Raw genomic sequence first — 19,270 nt, forward strand, 5'->3', positions numbered from 1 at the left:
TTTCCCTAATTCTTAGAACTAGAAAAAGATAAAAGTTAATCTATATTGCTAGAAATAGGACATTAGTGACATAAGTCGATACAAACATCGCTCTATCTTTCTTGGCATTCCCTGAACAAGATAGAACGATAGTGTCAGCCAAATGGAAACCATCCTGTGTCTTCTAAAAAAAAGCAGCCTGTGTCATCTGTGCCTCTTGTTGGAAAGCAGTCACATTCTCGCGTGAAAATATCTACCACGCGACACTTGGCGCTTTTCGTTACGCACCTCGTTGTGAATCGCTCGCCCAATTTACATTCGAATCGGCATCATTTCGTGCGAATTGAAGCCGCTCGAAACTCGTAAGTGGAACGGATATCCGCGCCGCGTGGTCGAAAGCGTTGTGAAGAGAAAGAGAAGGAACAAGAGAGGAGACTCCGGAGAGTTTCGCGCGCTGCTGCTAGTGTTCCGCTTCTTAATTACCGTTTCATCGTGCAGGTTGCACCTCTCTTCCATTCATTGCGATTTTCTCGTGGACGAGTGCGCCTTAATAGCGGCCTTGTTAATATTGCGTTGATACAATTTTAACTCGTGGCGGCTATTGTTCCATCGCATGTTAATCGCGTGTCCGATACAAGTTCTTACTTCCGATTGTTTAAGTAATCTAACGGTATATATCTGTGTGTGCGCGAGCAGCGAATTCCCCGGAAGCTCGATAGTGCGAATAGAAGTCGATAGGTTTGGTCACGTTTGTAAAGCTCTCGGATAGGGTCAATGTACGAATAAGCTGACGACAAACGAATAGCTAGTGTTTTCATAGCGGTTTATATAGAGAAATACCATGTGTACACTGAGAGAAAAATTGCTTACAATTACCGTGATTTACCTGCAGTGTATTATCATTTTTATAATGCCAGCTACATACTTCTTGTAGAATTATAAATATAATCATTATTACTAACGTAACAAGAAAAATGATAAAAATGGAGCTCATAACCATATAAGGTTATCACGTATTTTATCATAATTTAACTATAATTTATAGTCTTTTTCGATGCCGACTATATATTTTTTTAGTGCAACTATAAATGTAATTATTACTAACATTATAGCAGTAATAATTATAAAAAGAGCTCTTAATCATAATTACTTTATTACTAACATAACAGGAATAACTATAAAAATGGAGTTCTTAACCATAATTATTTTATCGTGTATTTTATCATAATTGAACTATAATTTATAATCATTTTCAATACCACCTATATATTTTACCATACAATTATTGTCACAAACACTTCTTTTCAATGTACGATACATGGAAACGTAGTGGGAATAAACTTGCTATCTACGTGCTCTGACATACGCGACGACGTAATCAGGTAGAAAGAGCAATTTTCGCGGCCTATAAAAAGAACGTTAAAGTCAAATTCATTTAAAAAGTTTGCGAAATAGTGCTTTCTTCTAGCATAATAGTGGAAATTATTTTACTCATCTACACGTGTCGCTGTTCATTCGTCAAGGTCGTCAGCGTGCCGCGATCTCAAGATAGCCAGTATTATTTTCAAATCGTCCCCTAGGTAGCTAGAGTTCTTGGAAACCGTGTTGTGCTTCAGACGCCCCCGTATACAGCGGTCTCAATGAAAGCATGTATCGCTCGCGTGATGGACAATTCGTGACCTCGCAACCCTCGTGGATTCCCTCCCGACGACCACTCCTCACTCCCCTCCCCCTCGCGACGAGTTTCGCGCGATCTAATAAAGGGAGAAAGCAGCAGTGAAGTAATATCATTCCGTACCGCATTTCATGGCAGAAGCGTGTCATCGCGGTCCTGTTTTTCTTTCCGATTCGTTCTCTCTTAGATTCGTTCGATCGAAATCCCGAAAAATTCCCATGCTCTCGAAATTTCTTAGAGTGAAATCTCATTCCAAAAGAGTTAATGAAATATGCCACTATTGAAAAAGAGTGAAAAATTTGCCCTCCTTCACAAGAGTGCCAGATTTTCACACTTTTTTTGAAGTGAGAGTCACTCCAAACAAAGTAAAAGTCTGCCACTCTTACATTCAAGGGTGCAAATTTTTCATTCTTTTTCAATAGTGGCGGTATTTTAATTCTTTTGGGGTGAGATTCTATTCCAAGAAATTTAAAGAGTACTTTGGGAATCTGCTTTAAATCTATAATACCGATAACCAGTAGGTAACAATGTAGGTAAAAGAATTCCAGATAAATGAAAAAAAAATATATATATAAGTGTCTAATATTTTTTACCAAAACCGTAGATACATATATTCGGGCGTTAAAGAGTCGAGAGAAAGCGAAGATTCTCTGAGTGTAAAAGGCGCGAGCAACGGGAATAGACTGCCTTCTGTCTCTCATATCTCACAACAGTGACAACTGACAACCACGACGCGTTCCGGATGAAACAAACGTGATCCGCGCGGGCGCGTAGATGAGAGAAGGAGCGAAGGGCAGGAGGGGTGATAACAGTGTGCGAGTGTTATGCTTTTGTTTTTTCGCAGTGGACGCACGTGCGTCGGAACGCACGTGTGCCCGACGGTGTCTCGGTGTCGCGTCGCGTCAGTGATGTAAACAATGTCGAGAAACGGTTGCCGCGAGTTGTTGTTGACGCAGTACTGTGGTGGTAACGGCGCGTAAGGACATTGCCATCGTACAACGCGCCGTACGACACGCTGGAGAGACGTATGCGGCGCGGCACCCGAGCATGGTGTAAGAGAAGCAATCGGACGGCTTGGGCTGCGAAGATCATGGAGTTCGAGCTGGACGGCAGCCTCAAGGAATGGGCGAAGGACAAGCCCCTGAGCATCCTGCAGCTCGATCCTGCCGACCGGGCGGTGTTGCGAATCGCTGGTGAGTACCGCAACGTCGCAACGTCGTACATCGACCGACGCTTGTACCTTAATTGCATGCCTACGGTGGATGACTCGTGGGGATATTCCGGGATATACTTACCCAAGCGCTCTCCGTGGCACGTACTTTAGAAGGGAAGTGTCGGTTTGGTTTCGCGAACGTTAGCGCGCCATATTTTCAATTTTGATTTTTTAGTATAAAAAAAAATGCGAAACTTTTTATTTTGATAAGAAACTGTCATTATTTTATTTATTAATAGAACGTGCTAATTTCACAATCCAAATTTTTGTGAGTCCGTGAAGTTAGCACGACGTTCTACCAATATAAACGAAACAACAATGACGGTTCCGGTAGCACTTTTCATAATTTTACGGTTCTTTATAAAAATAAAAGGGAGTTCCGCATTTTTTATACTAAAAAATCAAAATTATATTTTTTAATATACGTTTTAGCTTCGGCTGTACTTTCGAAAAATTTACCATGTACTACGTGTAAGACGAGTACCTTGCCGTAACTTGTCGAGTAGCTTGCTATTCGACTCGCCTCTCTACCAGCCTCGCATTTGTGCATTCATGCGACGCAAATGCATAGTGAATTTGCAAGATTTTAGAGATGCTGCCCGATGGCGCTGATTCATCTGAATGCACTCGCGTTCTCCTCCGCTTTCGCAGGGTCACAATGTTAACAACGACACGCGGCTATTTCAGCCGGTGGTTATTTACTTTTCACCGATAAATATAGCGTCGCATTAACAAGTGCACACACGATCGCACTCAGCTCTTCTCGGTGTAGTACAGTGCAAAGCGTTGTTCAGACGTGTTTCTCGCTCCCGGACGAAACGAATGAACCGACAATTTTGATTCAGTACATTGTAAACATCCGCCAATGTGTTCGGCTCGATCGGTGTGGAATCCACGCTTATCCGGCTCGACAAGATGTTCAATTGTTGATATTATTGCGATTTGTAAATGTGAACGGAGAGTGAGAACTTTGGAAATAATTGGCTGCTGCTTTCAGCAGAGAAAGCAGCTTTGTAACTATTGTAAAATTCTTTAATATGATTGATTTATACCTTTAAATTCGGATACGAGCAAGACTAATTTATATTAAAAAATTTTACAACAGTTGCAAAGCTACTTTCTCTGCTGGACGCAGTCATTGATCCCTGAACCATCAAGCTTTGAAACAAATTCTAAACAAATTATTTAAATGATATTGTACTATTTTATTACTATTCGTTCCTATTTTTGTAATATTAGTGATTCATCGTAGATGCATCCTTTTAAAAAACTCGTTTTTTGTTACCAGAGATAATTTAATTAGCGTTTATTTTAAATTCAACGTGTGCTTTAATGTAATCTGATACCGCGGGGACGTCGACGTCCGATCACTGGTCGTATCGTTTGCATGCAAATTCCACTCCCACGAACTTTGCAATCCTCTCGTACACGTAGGCAACGTTTCTCGTGGTCGTTGTCAGCTAATGTTATCATTCGTCAAATCTTCGTCAAATCTTCGTCAATCATTTAAGAAAGAACGGGTTGAGAGACGAACGGCTGATAAAAACTTAACCAGATAAACGTGCACTCCTTTTTGACGCAGAAACTGACTATTCGAATGGCATTTACCGTGTCTAGATTTTTATTACGTTGCTCATTTGCTACAACAATTACATAACTAAAAAAATTGTCATTTTTGAGTTGCAGAAAAAGAACGGAAATATAAAGAAAAAGAGAAAGAACATATTTTAGAGGAACTTGTATTTCTCTACAATCAATTTATTATATCAAAATTGTATTTAAAAATTAATATTACACATTAATGATTTAAAATATTGAAATAGATTTTTTGGGAAATTTTGTTCTTTTAATTGTATTCTAGCAAATGAGCGAGATTTTATGTAGGATACACGTAATAATATTATTAATAATTGATATTATATTAATGTTAATATAATTACAAAATGATATTAATATGAAAGTCATATTTATACGGCTATTTTTCGATGGTCACTGTTAGTTCTGTCGCATTGTTTCTGATTGATGGAGATTATGTCGATCAACAGTGACCCTCGTTACATACGAGCACTCCATGTACTGAATTCAATTGTATGATTAGTTTTCTGATGACTCTTCATCTCGAAGATAAGGTCACGTCAAAAATAATGGACAGTAATTGAAGCGTGTCTTAATAGCTGGCTATTCTGACAAAAAATTACGGTAGCCGATCGGTGCATAAAGATTCTGGGCGTTACCTTCGGACTTTCGAAATTAATCTGACAACGTGTAGTCTTGTTTGTCATGTCCTCGTTCTCGAGACTAACGATCTTTAGACAGTGCCAGACAAACAAAAATTCTGTCAAGAGTACATAAACTTCGTTACATCTCTTTACAATAAAGTAATAGAAATTATGTAAGGTGCAATGCTCTTATTTTTTTTTACTCGGTAATTCTTGACAAGAACGTTTTTTTAACTTTCTTATAAAATTAGTTCTTTAATTCTGTCCGCCATGTTGAATCTATTATTTTGAATTTTTTATTTTTGACCTTAGATTCAAGTAAATCATTATCAAATTACTCCAGAGCTAAGTTTCATAAAAATTGAGCGAGTAGTTTATAAAATAAAATTGGACTTCAAACGGTTACACGTTTCACAAAGGGGTAAGGATCGTAGAATGAAACATTTTTACCATAAAATATAAAATATCGTGAAATCCTAGTACAAAGTACGATCGTGACTTTGCGACATCGTTTGTGCCCGGCCTTTAACAAGAGGTGTCAACGAGAAACTTGAGAGCATTTTGTAAATATCGAGTTGCATGTCAAAGATCGTCTTGCTGTGATAATTTTTTTTCACAGAGACATCTTTTCTTTTTTTCGATGTTTCGCACCGCAACTCCTGTTTAATAATTATCTTGGACGTGCTTGATGCTGCGTGGGTGTCAATAAACCTTCATTACTCGAGGAGCCCGAGTATGCAAAAATGAGATATTTTTACGTGGAGAACAAATAGCGGTAAAGTATAAATGAGGAAGAATTTACATAGTAGAAGGAATACTTCTTTGCACGCGATAGATTCTATTCCAACTGAAGAAATATGGTTAGATTTCTTACTATGATTGTATACAATTCAATTTGCGAGGCACACGTATAGCCAGGCGTAAGTCAGTAGTTAGTGTAAGATGTATTAAGATCCTATGTATCATATACGCATCTATTCGTTAAGTATTAATGGCCCGTGGCAATTTAAGTTTGTTATGCGCTATTAGTCATAAGCTAGTCAGTGTACGTTTCGCAGTAGCACGTTCCGTGGTCGTCTATTTGTACGACGATGATGCGATGCAGGAACTACCTGTCCATTGTTACGTAATTTAATCACAATGTGTCTAGTCATAGCGCCATATATCATCATCTTTCTGCTCGAATACTGTCTGATTGTCAGTTCAAAGACATACAAATTTTTTGTTGAGAATGTGGCTTTTTTACATCTTCGACTAATGAAAATCAAACCATTTTTATTATACAATATATAAATATCGTGAGAGAGAGAGAGAGAAATTCTAGTAACAATAATCATCGCATTTTCGTACTTTGTGACATCTTCGTATCTGATTCAATGAGAATAATTTATCAATTTAATTAAGGAATTTTATCAAATCGATGCAGATAAAGCTTCGAGTATTACCTGAAATATTTGCTGTATTTTCAAATCGTCTCGATTTCATAAAAATATAATAAATTTTGTTGGCAAATTCTATATAAAGATTTCCTCATATATTTTTCAAATATTTTAACTGTAGGTCACATCCAATGTTAGTGTTCAGCTAGATTTGCCAAGCTTTCATGGATTAATTCTTCAAACCATTGACAATTGCATTGTTTTTGTCTACTGGTTAGGCTGGTCGAATAGCTCTATCTCCTGCGGCTTGAAGTAGGGACAAGTTAGGTCAGTTCACATTGAGCCACGACCGTGGAGGCGGCAACAGGTGCTCGGGTCACGGTTCGATGCCCGGCTATACGCTATCAACCGCCTCTCCATTCGCCTTTCTGCCTAGAGTTTGTGCTTGACGATCCGCCTATTCCACTTTTAATTATTGCCAGCTGGACGATTTTCCCTCCCCCTCTCCCCCGTGAACGTCCAGAAAGCCATTTTGAGTTTGTGGCTTGAAAGCTTTTTGAAAACGGCTCTTTAATAATTTTGTTACACAGTTGGAAAAAATGTGTTGAATTTAACATAAATCGCATGTCCCAAACGGTCCACTCAAATTTTTGAGTTAATTTTACACAAGATGAATACGTTAGAAGGTAACACAAATATTATGTAAAAGAATAAATACAAAGAAAGATAACATCGCCACAGTTTGTAAAAACCGTGGGAACATTTTTTTTTTTTCAGAAAATTAACATTTATGATATGTTAAATTAACACATATTTCATTCGTTTGTCTTAGAATTTACGTTTTAAACACATTATTTTTATGTTACTTGTTCATTTACTCATAAATTTTGACATTTTGACTAAGATACACTAAGAAACATTGAATATCAATTTATATTTATATAATAACAAAAAATCTTCAAATAACATAATCACATTATGTTGTATTAATATTCGAATATGTTAAAAAATTCAACACAAACGTGAGTGGACCGTTTCCAACACAAATACACAAATTTTTTTTTCTGTGTACTTATAAAGCGGCATATTTATATATAATTAGATTAGAAATTTTCATATTGAATTATAATTTATATTTTATATTGAAAATTGGAAGATTTACACTATTGCTCGAAAGTTTCAGCATGTATTGTATTTTTGCTAACAATATTCTATATTTTATTTATAAGATGTGAAATAAAATATCGATTGAAAGAAATAATCCTATTTTCTCTCTTATTTTCGATCACGGTATTTAATAGAGTTGCGAATTGCCGAAAAATTATAAATAGAAATTAGAAATTTTCTCAAATTGATAAATATTATATGTCAGTTATATCAATTTCAAAATGTGCACTAGACATTGATAAATATTTGGATATTATGGTAACTTATAACAATAAGTGAATGGAAACTATATATATTCTCGCAGAAATTAAGTGCCAGATTAGATATAAATCTTTGATTAAGACACTTGAAGAACTTATCTACAGAATGCCAAGAATTTGGCTTCTATTATTAAAATTTTTTTTTTTTAAAGAGATATATTAAGCTTAAAAAATATATACAGGGTGTATTTGAAATAACGTACACTAATCATACAGTGCTATTCCTAATAAAAAACTGAGTCGAAAAGTCCTTTAGCATTTTGCAATTTTCGCAATAATTAACAAGATATTAATTACAAAAAATCGCTGAATATTGGTTTTCAATAATTTTTTACTCAAATACTATCAACTTTACAGAAAAACTGCAACAGACAAAAATCATTTATTTTCTTCTCATAAAACTCTAAGAATTTTTTCAGAATTTTTTATCAACTCTTTTTAGTATTGCATTTTCTTTTTTACCAACATGAGAAAATACGGTATTAAAAAATTCTTAAAAAATTCTCATAATTTTATGAGAAGAAAATAAACAATTTTTATCTCCAGCAGTTTTTCTGTAAAGTTGATAGTATTTGAGTAAAAAATTATTGAAAACCCATATTAAGCGATTTTTTGTAATTAATATCTTGTTAACTATTGCGAAATGCTAAAGGACTTTTCGACTCAGTTTTTTTTATTAGGAATAGCACTGTATGATTAATGTACATTATTTCAGATACACCCTGCATATGTATATACATATAGGTACATCATGTACATATGTATACATATAAGTAAAAAAATTGAGAAAAATTGATTCTTTTATCTATAAAATTTAATGAAAATATGTAATAATAAATTAAAAAATAGTGCATACACAAACTGTGTTCATATTTTATTCCTTATATTAAATTTTTATAAATAAAGAGTGTACTAAAACCGAATAAACTTTTGAGCAGTAGTGTGTATTTAAATAAGAGTCTTTATATTATAATAGTAGCTTTTAACGAATCAAAAAGAGCGAATTGTTCTCTAATCGTAAGTATCCTTACATAAAATCACATGTGGGCCCATATGTCAACGCATAAACGTAGAACGTGGCTGTTTAAACGCACAGACTCCATTGAGGCATGCAGACTAAACTTACGTGCGAGACGTTCGTACCCATTTGCCCGTCGGTGCACTTTAACACTCGGGCTTAATGTAAATTTAACTCATGGACAATAATCATCCACTCAAGTCGCGCGGCGTTTTCACGTTAACTCCATAATTCGCGTGGGAGATCTAAAGACCGCCGTGCCGCGAATGGTCTGGCATTTCCTTTTTCATTTCTACCAAAAGCAAAGAGCAAATGTATAGCCGACACCACCTAACTAGTACTAACTACCGTATAATTCGCAACACACCGTTAGAATATTTCGCGACCCGTCCGGGTATACGTCGTGTTGCGAGCCGCATGTAGGCGCGTAAGCGAAAAAATGTAACTAACGAGTTTATGTGAACTCGGTTCATTGCCTCATAAAAGAGCTTTTAGCGTTCTAGAACAATCTTGCATTATAATAATATTTCTGAGAAAGAGAGAGCGTTTTTTTAGATTTTTTCATTATCAATTTTAAATCTTTCAAATATTATTACTTTTATATAACTATTTAATCCCAAGACAATACGTTTCGAAAAAATCTGAAATATCGCTTAAATATTTCAGATTTTAGTAAATTATAAGACATAAGAATTTAATATTATTAATGTCGAACATCTCTAAAATCTCTTCAAACAAAATTTTTTATCTCTGTATACTTCTGAGATGCAAATAATACTTTAGAATACCGCTCGTATAAGTATGCACATGTTTCCTTGTAGTGTCAGTTGCTATGTATGTAAATATACCACATAACTGTCATGTATGTTTGATGATACCGAGGTGCTCATCCTGATTTGCTTATTGATACGTATGATATAATTAGTCTTATACAACTATAGAAAAGTTACGAACCATTATATTCGAAGTTTTTTCTTATTAACATTTTCTACTGAATCATTTTTAGAGGAGAATTATTTTGAAATAGTTTTATAAGTTTTATAGTTTTGAAAAGTTAGAGAAAATAAACATTTTTTTTATTTTAGGAAGGATGTATAATAATATTCGATATTTTTTATGTGCTTGACACGTATATTTTTTCTTTTTTTTTTAGAAAGATTTTTTAGATGGTTGTGTATTTGAAAAGTTTAGCTTTGTTGAATATTGCACTAGAAGTCACTTTTATGTAGATAAATATAAAAATAATTTTATCTTATTTTAATTTGACACGAGGTACAAATGTGACATAACTACTATAAGGTTGCATCAAAGCAGCGAAAAATTGTACCCTGAATACCGTTATAAAGAAGCCAGAGGTCAGGCCAGTTAATTCAACTTATAGATGTGAAATTTTATTTGCGATTATTCTCCTTTCGTTAACTTGGAAACAAAGAAATTGCAGTAATATACATTATAAAAATCGCACGTTATATTTCATTTATATTATAATTTTTGCAATATAATTACTACAATTAACCAGGGATAAATCTACTTTACCAGCAAGAGGTACTGGGATATCACGAGAACGTTGCACCCATCTCATCGATACCGCAACCGTTTCACTACACCTTAGGCTATGTCGGAAACATTACTCGAGTGCCTCCGTGTATCGTTTTATCCTTGTTGTTCACCCAACGTTAAACAAAGATAAGATGATACACGGGAGCATCCGAGTGATTTTTAATATTATCTTATAGTGGTCGTTGATACTCTTTCAGTGATAATTTTTTCAGAGAAATTATTTTAGTATAAATCTTATTTCACGTCAAGAAAAACAGAACGAAAATTTTGGGTATTTTGAGTATAAAACGTTGATACGGATTGTCGATTATTTTTTTATCTATACAATGAGTTTCAAGATTTGCTTTATTCGTGATACATGATAAGACACGTACGAGAACGACGTGTCATCGCTGGCTGCGGAATTGTTGATAATTCACACAAATGTACTCTGCGAATCGCACGTCGATCTCGATTTTGTAACGGTTGATTTTGCACATTATGCATCTTTAAATTTACTCATGACATGAATTCATTTATTTATAGAACTATATTCATGGAAAAAATAGTGTATTATTGCTAGGAAAAATAATAAATCAATTATTTCTTTTAATTTACATTTGTTTTTGACAAAGAATAATTTCTTGATAATGATCTTAAAATATATATACTCTTATTATGATTTTTGATAAAACTCATTATTATGTACTTAAAACAAGAATTTATTTTGTTTTGAAGAATATTATAAAATTGATCGAAGGAGCGGTTTTAATTTAATTTTAATTGAAATATCAAACTTACTACACAGAAAAAATGTTACGGTTGTCACAATCGAAAATAATGATAATTTTCGCCCTCAATACATTTGGTTGTGATAACCGTAAGATGGACATATCTTAACAGCTATAACCGTTAAAATATGCTAATCTTACGGTTATCACAATCATACTATAGTTCTTATAACCAAAAAAATGTATTGATGGGCGACTTTTGATCGTGGCAACCATAGCTGTTTTTTCCGTGTAGGATTTAGAATATACCTATAAATAAATTTGATGCTTGTGATAAACTGTGACAAGTTACATGAACTTTTGACATATTTGAAACAAGTAATTATTATTTGCGTACAATATGTATTTTTTTGTATATACATCCTGCAAAAATGTATAATCTTTTCAAGAAATTTAAATGTTTATGATATATCATATAAATAGTCTCAATACTTAATACTTACAAAACAAAGACACAATTCAGGGAAACAAGCTTACCTTGTGGAATATTTTTGATCTTCTGTGGCATTTTTTTGAAAAATTGATACTCTGCAATATCTAACACTTGCACAATATTTTATTTTTTAATAAGTTCGAATGTATTTTAAACATACGCATAAATTCCATAATACTACCTAGATATCGTGTCGTAATTTTTGAAATTATCAAATAATGTAGCACCTCTCTAATAATTAGCAACGAGAATTCACACGATTTAATCAGCGTTCAACATAAGACTGATTTCGTATGTGAATCGCCGTACTTATATATTTGCGTCTCCGTCGTTGTACAGTTAGGAATCCCAATTAAAGTTGCTGCCAACTGCGTCAAACGCGAGTTACATTAAAAAAAAGCCATAGTTACAACCGGATTGAATAGCTGGTAATACTAAACAGCTTAACAAACCTACAAATTTTGTGACATTTAAGTTTATTGGTACTGTCTGTACCAATCGATTTACTTATTTAAACATTAAGTACAACCCAGTTTATTTCTCTAGATGTACTTCCGCATATAAATTCCAAAAAAATACTACTTTTAGTAAAACTTAAATAAATAAAACTTTTCTATTAAATTTACAAGTTATTTTGATTAAATTACGTTAATTAATAAGGATAACATTTAATTAAGATAAAAGCTAGTATAAAGTTCCTTTTTTTTTTATTTCGAAAGATTATTTCGTAGAGTTTATTTCGAAAGATTAATAAACATGAATTCCTGGTAGCAGTTATCCTTGATGTTGCCATTATAACATCCAACGTTGGATTAAAGTATGAATATAGCTGATCAATTTAAGCATCCCTAGACACGCATATTGCTGAGGGTTACGTGGCTGCGAGAAATAACGCGTGACCCCACCGGGAAGATTTGACTAGAATTCTCTCTCTCTTACTCGATTCGCCTATAGAACAGTCTGGGTGGGGTATATGAAAGATCGCCGGGGTGCTCTAAATAGTGGTTGCTTCCACTTGATCGCGAGTGCTTCTCTGGATCGAACTCTAGAGTTTAGAGCGTCATTAGAGACCAAGTAATCGGGCGTGAATGCCTCAATGATGACGCCCGTTATGATACAAATACGACTGCTCTCCTGACGAATATCGTTCGACGAAGCGCTCAACGTTTTTCGCACGTCTTCCCACATGATTCCGAATTGACATTGTGATAACGTAATCTGCTGTAAAAAATTTATGAGAACATAGGTGATAAATCAGACTATTTGCCTCATTTCTTGCTCCGAGATCCACAATTTTTTCCTCTTACGATCTGAAACCCGTATCAAACTGCAGATTAAGATTGACATTGAATTGAAATTTGACTAATCGAAGCAAAGTTTACTAAATTTGATATTCGATTTCTTTCTTCTTATTGTTTAAATTTCAATCTGATCTGAATTCATATATTGGAAAACTTGTGTTAAATTTATCACATTTTACGTATCTCAAACGGTTTATTTAAGTTTTTGTGTTAATTTAACAAAAGATAAATATTTTAGAATATTACGTAAAAAATATGACATTAACATAAATTGTAGCAAACTGTGGAAACATATTTTTTCATTAAAATTAAGATTTATGAAATGTTATGTTAATATATGTATAATATTTTATTCATTCATTTTTGAATTTAATCTTAAAACACATTTATATTTTTGTGTTATTTAATTGCTCATAAATTATGTCAACATTAAGAAATATTGAATATTAATTTAACACAAAATATTTAAATAACATAATCACATTACGTTAAATTACATCGAGTATGTTAAAAATTCAACATAAAATTTTAACAAGGACTTGAATGAACTGTTTCTAACACAAATACAAAATATTCTTTACTATGTAGTCTGATACGAATTCAAGAATTGAAATCTGCTCCATTGTTCTTGCAATCGGGCGAGAAGATACAATAATATCCCGACCTGCGTGCAGCGGAAAGAACAAGGGAACATATGGACGCAAAATGTTACTTCCGTAAACTCACACCTCATATGTATACCCCTGCCGGTCCGTGACCTGCCTTACTGGCTCCTTCGGCGTGTAGCCTATCCTCCACGGCACGATATCGGTATGAAGAGATACGTTTCTCATCCTTTCTTACCCTCCATCCTGGTTTTTCTTTCCTTCTCTTCTTGTCTATGCTTCACACTCTCCCTTCCATCGGGCCGCGCTCCTTCATCTTCCGCAGGAGCAAGCGAGCAGGATTGTGATCAGGGAACCGATGGGTCGGCGGCTAGAGGGAGAACAGTGAGAACGGTCGTCGGCTCGGTGAGGAAGGCAGAGGGGGGATAACAGGCCCGTTTCTTGGATTTCTCTCTCTTTGTCTGTTTCTCTCTCTCTCCCTCTCGAGGAACAGCCGGCCGCCGGGTGGGCGGCAGTTGTCCAGGCGTCGGCAGTCTGCGTTCCGAGGCGACGTGGCCTGCACGGCGGAGCGACATACCGCGTCCTCTCCAATTCTCAGTGCGCTCTTTTCTCTTTCTCTCTCTCTCTCTCTCTTTCTCCTCCCTTCTTTCCTCTATCCTTCCGTCTGCTTCTGTACCCTCTCTCCAAGACTCTCTCTCTCTCTCTTTTTCTCCCACTTCAAACGCGTGTCCCTGTCCGCTCCTCTCGTCGCCGCCGTCTCCGTCCTTGCACCTAGCTCTATCTCTCTCCATCTATCGCGTACGCTCCTTGTTGCTCCAACACCTGGCTCGCGACGCGACTCTCCGCTCCGCTCCGGATACACAGCGGCTTCGTCAACGCGCCGCTGTCGTCTTCGCGGTCGCCGTCATCGTCGGTCGTCGCCGGCGCGCGGTGCATACACACGTTCGTATGCACTCCGTGAGAAGGAGAGAGAAGAATTCGCAGTGCCACGTTTCGATGTGCCCGGTCGTCGCCGTGTCGCGCGTGTTTCCTCCGCAGCACGAGGAGTAGTGAACTGTGCGCGGGCGCCGGACGACGCGAACCGCAAGCGAGCGGCGGTCGCTCGTTCGCATTTCCAAGCCTCGGTGTGTTGCTCGTACGCGGGTGTCAGTGACATTATTCTAGTCTAGTAGGTACAGCTAGCGGCCTAGAGCGACGACGCAGAATCCTCGCGGGGTGCCGTTCCTCGGACGCGGTGCAATCGTTCACGTTTCCCAAGCTTCGAGTGTACGTTTGAGTCAACTACGTTCATGTTATCAGCTGCGATACGGGAGTCTTACGGTATTTCAAATACGTCGCTACGATAGTTCCAGCGCGAGGATTCTAGTCATGATTGACACGTGTACGGAGAGAGCTGCGAGTTTTTAGCGATTCATTCGTCAACTGTTGAGATTTGTATATCGCTTCTATATGAAAAAAAAAAAACGGTTTTGCTGAAGTATCTAGAAATTCAGCTACATACAGATTCGAAAATAATTATGTTGAACGTTCAAGTTAGGCTGTCAAAATTATTTGCAGCATTGCTCATCATGCTTGAGAGTTTCCTGTAGATTATTTTGAACTAGAATATTATTATTGTGGATGTAAACAGAACTATTAATAAAACTTCCAGTTTTTGAAAGTGAAGTGTCAACTTCATAGAGACTTAGCTTAATCCTACAAAATTCTTTTCAGATCTGTATCAACCTAAATTTTTAGATATTTCAGCAGGCATAATTTTTTCGTATCGAGAAGGGAAATAAGTAAATTTCGATATATATTATATTTCGAGATATATTATTTTTCGATTTTAATCTTTAATTTTGTTTCTCATTTATAATATTTGACTAGCCATCGAAATTATACATTTAATTATGAAAATATCCCAAACGACTTGGCAACACCAGGCGTCTGTTTGACTCATACGCCTCGTAATCACGGCAGTTCCGACAGTCCAGCCTTCTGCTTTCTCATTCTCTTGCGATCGATAATATTCGATGTCAATGAATACTCCTTTCTCATACGACGACTTTTCAACACGTTCATCATTATTGCCCATGCGTGCTCGATATACCTGTTCTCGATATATTTGTTATCTCGATATACTCGATATCAATTCGATGTGTTTCATTGACATTAGATTTGTGATTTAGGTTGATTTCTATCAATGTAGATTAACTTTTCTAGGTATAATTTACTCTATCTTTTTCTAATTCCTAGAACTAGAAGAAGAAAATAAGTTAAACCTATAGATTTAAAGTTTATCTATACATTGGTAGAAATGCGTAGTATTAGCCTTTTAAATTATTGATTTACACGTCGTACATATGTCGTGATGCTTACATAGATTTTATCGCGCGTAGAAAGTTAACTATGATGAATGGGATGTATTATGTACTCTTTAATCTATTCTACGACATCAGATTTAATCTTTTAGATAATTTAAATTTTACTGAAAAACTATGCTTCCACAGCTTGCTTATAAATTGTGCCAGTATACTTTTTTAAATATTAATGTTAATTTTTTTTATATAATATTTGTGGTATTTTTTAACATGTTCATCTTATGTTAAATTAACACAAAAATTTGAATGGACCGTTTGCGACACGTGAATGTGTTAAATTTCACACAAATTTTTTAATTGTGTACTTTTTTACTACTGAAAAATCAACAATAACGTCATATCGGCTATCAGTTAAGTGTTGCGTGTTTATCTGTTATTATCGGTATCGCATAAGCCGGATAAATATGAGATACCGTGCAAGGTAAAAACAGTGTAATTTGCCTAGTATGCTTAATAAGCGGCGCAAACACGCTCCCCAAGATAACATTAAAGAAATATTCAGTCATCATTATCGGAAATATTAAAAATTTCGTATTAAATACACAACGCGGGTTCCTTCTTCTCATCGACAGTTCAGATATATCGTGTCGCTTGAACAATTTTCCCGACGCTGCGTCGAGAGAGACAGATCGCTGTGGGATAAGAAGAAAGTTTATATCGTTTTTATCGAACGCGAACGATTATGTAATAGACGCCGAGAGCGAGGAGCAGCGCGAGTCGACAAGTCGCACGACAAAACTGGTCGAGGCGGAGACGTACACAGGAGCACATATAACACCGCGTTTACTCACGCGCCGGCTCTCGAGTCGTGCGCGACTTCTTAATTTGGTTGGATCGCGATACTTTTACTTGAATTGGCACTGCCTAGTACAGTACCCCGTTAATTCGCTCGGCAAATTTACTCGACAAAGATCGGAGTATATAAATAATCGTGATTCCTGCGCGGCTTGATTATTCTCTAAGGTATTCAGCAATAAATAATGAGTTTCAAGTCGGCAACATCAATCGAAGATAATAAATACCTTGAGAATGAATATCTTGTTTTATGCTATTAACTGTTCTTAAAAAAGACTAATGTGTGATCGATCAATGCATCTTTTTGTGTCAAAATTTATTTAACCTTTAAGTGGATAGATGGGGTGGCCATAGCACCTTAAGGCACGTTGTTTGGATTATGAAACTTTCGGGATAGATTCCGATCGGAATTATTTTGTTTTCGTTAGAAAGCACAATGGAAATCTAGGGAATAACTGAACAATTTCGATTGGATAATTCCGGATAATTCTATAATACGTATAGTTTTCTTCATCAGAAAATCTTGTTCTGGAAAAGGAAAATAAAATACTGCCCAAATACTCAAAAGTCTTAAAGCCACTTTGTGAAGTGGCCACCTCGAAACATTTTTTTTTATTTAATCTACCGAACTACTTTTAAATTTATTGAGGAACTCTAAAACTTTTAGGGGGTGAAGAATTGCGCAACAAAAATTTATTTTAAAAAATGTACTAACTTCACAGTGGTTCTTAAAATTAATTATTTTTATGTTCCTGTTTCATAAGGGTATAACTAATGCTCGGTCCACAACTTTGCTTTAAGAGGCCGTAAGCCGTAAGCCTTAAGAAATTGACTGATCACAGTGTTGAATATGAGAAAAATAATCGACTGTGATTGTGTGGTCAATTTCTTATAGCTTACGGCTTACGGCCTTTTAAAGCAAAGTTGTGAACCGAGCATAATGTAAATTTAACTATAACATAATTATTAAAAAATAAAACTAGTGAGAAATATAAAATTAATTTTGTTTTTGTCTGGGGACACCTCATCCACCAATTTGAGTTTCTTTAAATTTATATTGGTATTTACTTATTTAAAGGCTAAAATCAATGGCTGATTTCATTTCATTCATGTCCATTTGTGAGGCGAGATTGTCTCTAAACTCATTTGAATTAATATATATAGGCTATATGAATGAATGAATGTTTATTGATTTCCCTTGGGGATACAAACAATTACTTATTAGTTTACGCAGACTATGTTTGAAAGTTGTTTTCTGTATTATTATCATCATTCCTTTTTTATAACGGAATTACTCATCGCCAAATCTCATTCTTCCTCGTCAATGTCTCGAGTGATTCGCTTTTTCTATCTATTATTCCACCTGCAGCAAGTTACTTTTTAATGCATCGCGACGTTTTATGCTGAATGCGAATTATCGTAAATGACTCGAACGATTGTGCTCGATAGGATGAAATCATTCTCGGTTGTATCCTTAGTTGCCCCTTGGCGAGCATGAACTCATCGTCTCCTGGTAAACGACACTCTAATGGAAGGAGTAAAACAACATTGAAGACGTCTGCAACGACTAAATATCCTTACATGGTCAACCAGAGACAAATTCGCGGATTGTGCCGTCAGTAAACATTGCGAGAGGTGCGATTCGATTGTAGGCGGGTACGTCTAGGCAAATACAGGTGGGGCCTGTTCAATTTCAGGCTTAAATACGTGCTAACCGGTCCCTTCCTTTCGAAACTAGATTCGACGAGCCTAAACGAGTTTCCCATTCTTGGTAGCATCAGCAGGTAGAATTCACTTTTCATTATGGCATTCACAGGCAATAGGAACTTTATTATCGTTCATGGCAGTAAAGACGATTCTATCGAGGGAATTTCAGGATAATGCACACTAAAACATGTGAGTCAGCGGTATTCTTTCTCCCGATGATGGAAAAGACTACAAAAGTGATGCTCCTTCCGTAAGGAATCTTGAGTTTGTCAGGCTGTACGTCTTTATCGCTAATTCTCACGGTTGCTGGTCACCCTTTATTTGTACACTTGTTAGCTGGTACTTCGTGGCAAGAATAAACGTGATTCTCCACCCATGCTGCTTGTTGACGTCGGCGGCGATTGCATTGCATTGTGATCGAACGCGGTGCACGTTCGCGTCCGCGCAGATTACGCCTCCGCCAGCGCAACCTGCTCTCGGTATAGCTCGTGACATCCGTGCGAACACTTTCGTATCTTTCGTTATCTCGTGCTAACCCACGTACTCCGCGGCTCGCACAGCCTTTTAAGGGTCGATCGCGACCGAAGGTATCACCTTCAATTGTTCTGTACTCTCTTTTTGAGATCAATCTTTAAGCCCGTATCAGACGGATTGAATTTTGTTTGGAATTCAGTCAATCAAAGCGAGATCCATTAAACTTGATATTGCAGGTTTTTTTCTTCTAATTCGTTAAATTTTAATCCTCAATCTCCAGTCTCAATTTTAAATTTAAAATCAGATATGACATTCTATCAGTTTCAATTTATAATGTCAAATTATAAACAAT

The 19,270-nt window shown here is 36.0% G+C and overlaps 1 protein-coding gene across 2 annotated transcripts in view; it reads left to right on the plus strand.

The window, feature by feature from the left end:
• The first annotated feature begins 14,233 nt into the window (after positions 1–14,233).
• shot (dystonin-like protein short stop) overlaps positions 14,234–19,270 on the plus strand; it is a 106,352-nt gene continuing 101,315 nt past the window's right edge. For both annotated transcript variants that reach the window (XM_018455747.1, XM_018455749.1), the window contains exon 1: positions 14,234–14,747. The gene's annotated coding sequence lies outside the window, so the exon portion shown is untranslated. The remainder of the gene's footprint in view (positions 14,748–19,270) is intronic.

The sequence above is a fragment of the Mycetomoellerius zeteki genome, unplaced genomic scaffold (genome assembly GCF_001594055.1).
Source record: "Mycetomoellerius zeteki isolate Tzet28-1 unplaced genomic scaffold, Tzet1.0 scaffold51, whole genome shotgun sequence".
NCBI lineage: Eukaryota > Metazoa > Arthropoda > Insecta > Hymenoptera > Formicidae > Mycetomoellerius > Mycetomoellerius zeteki.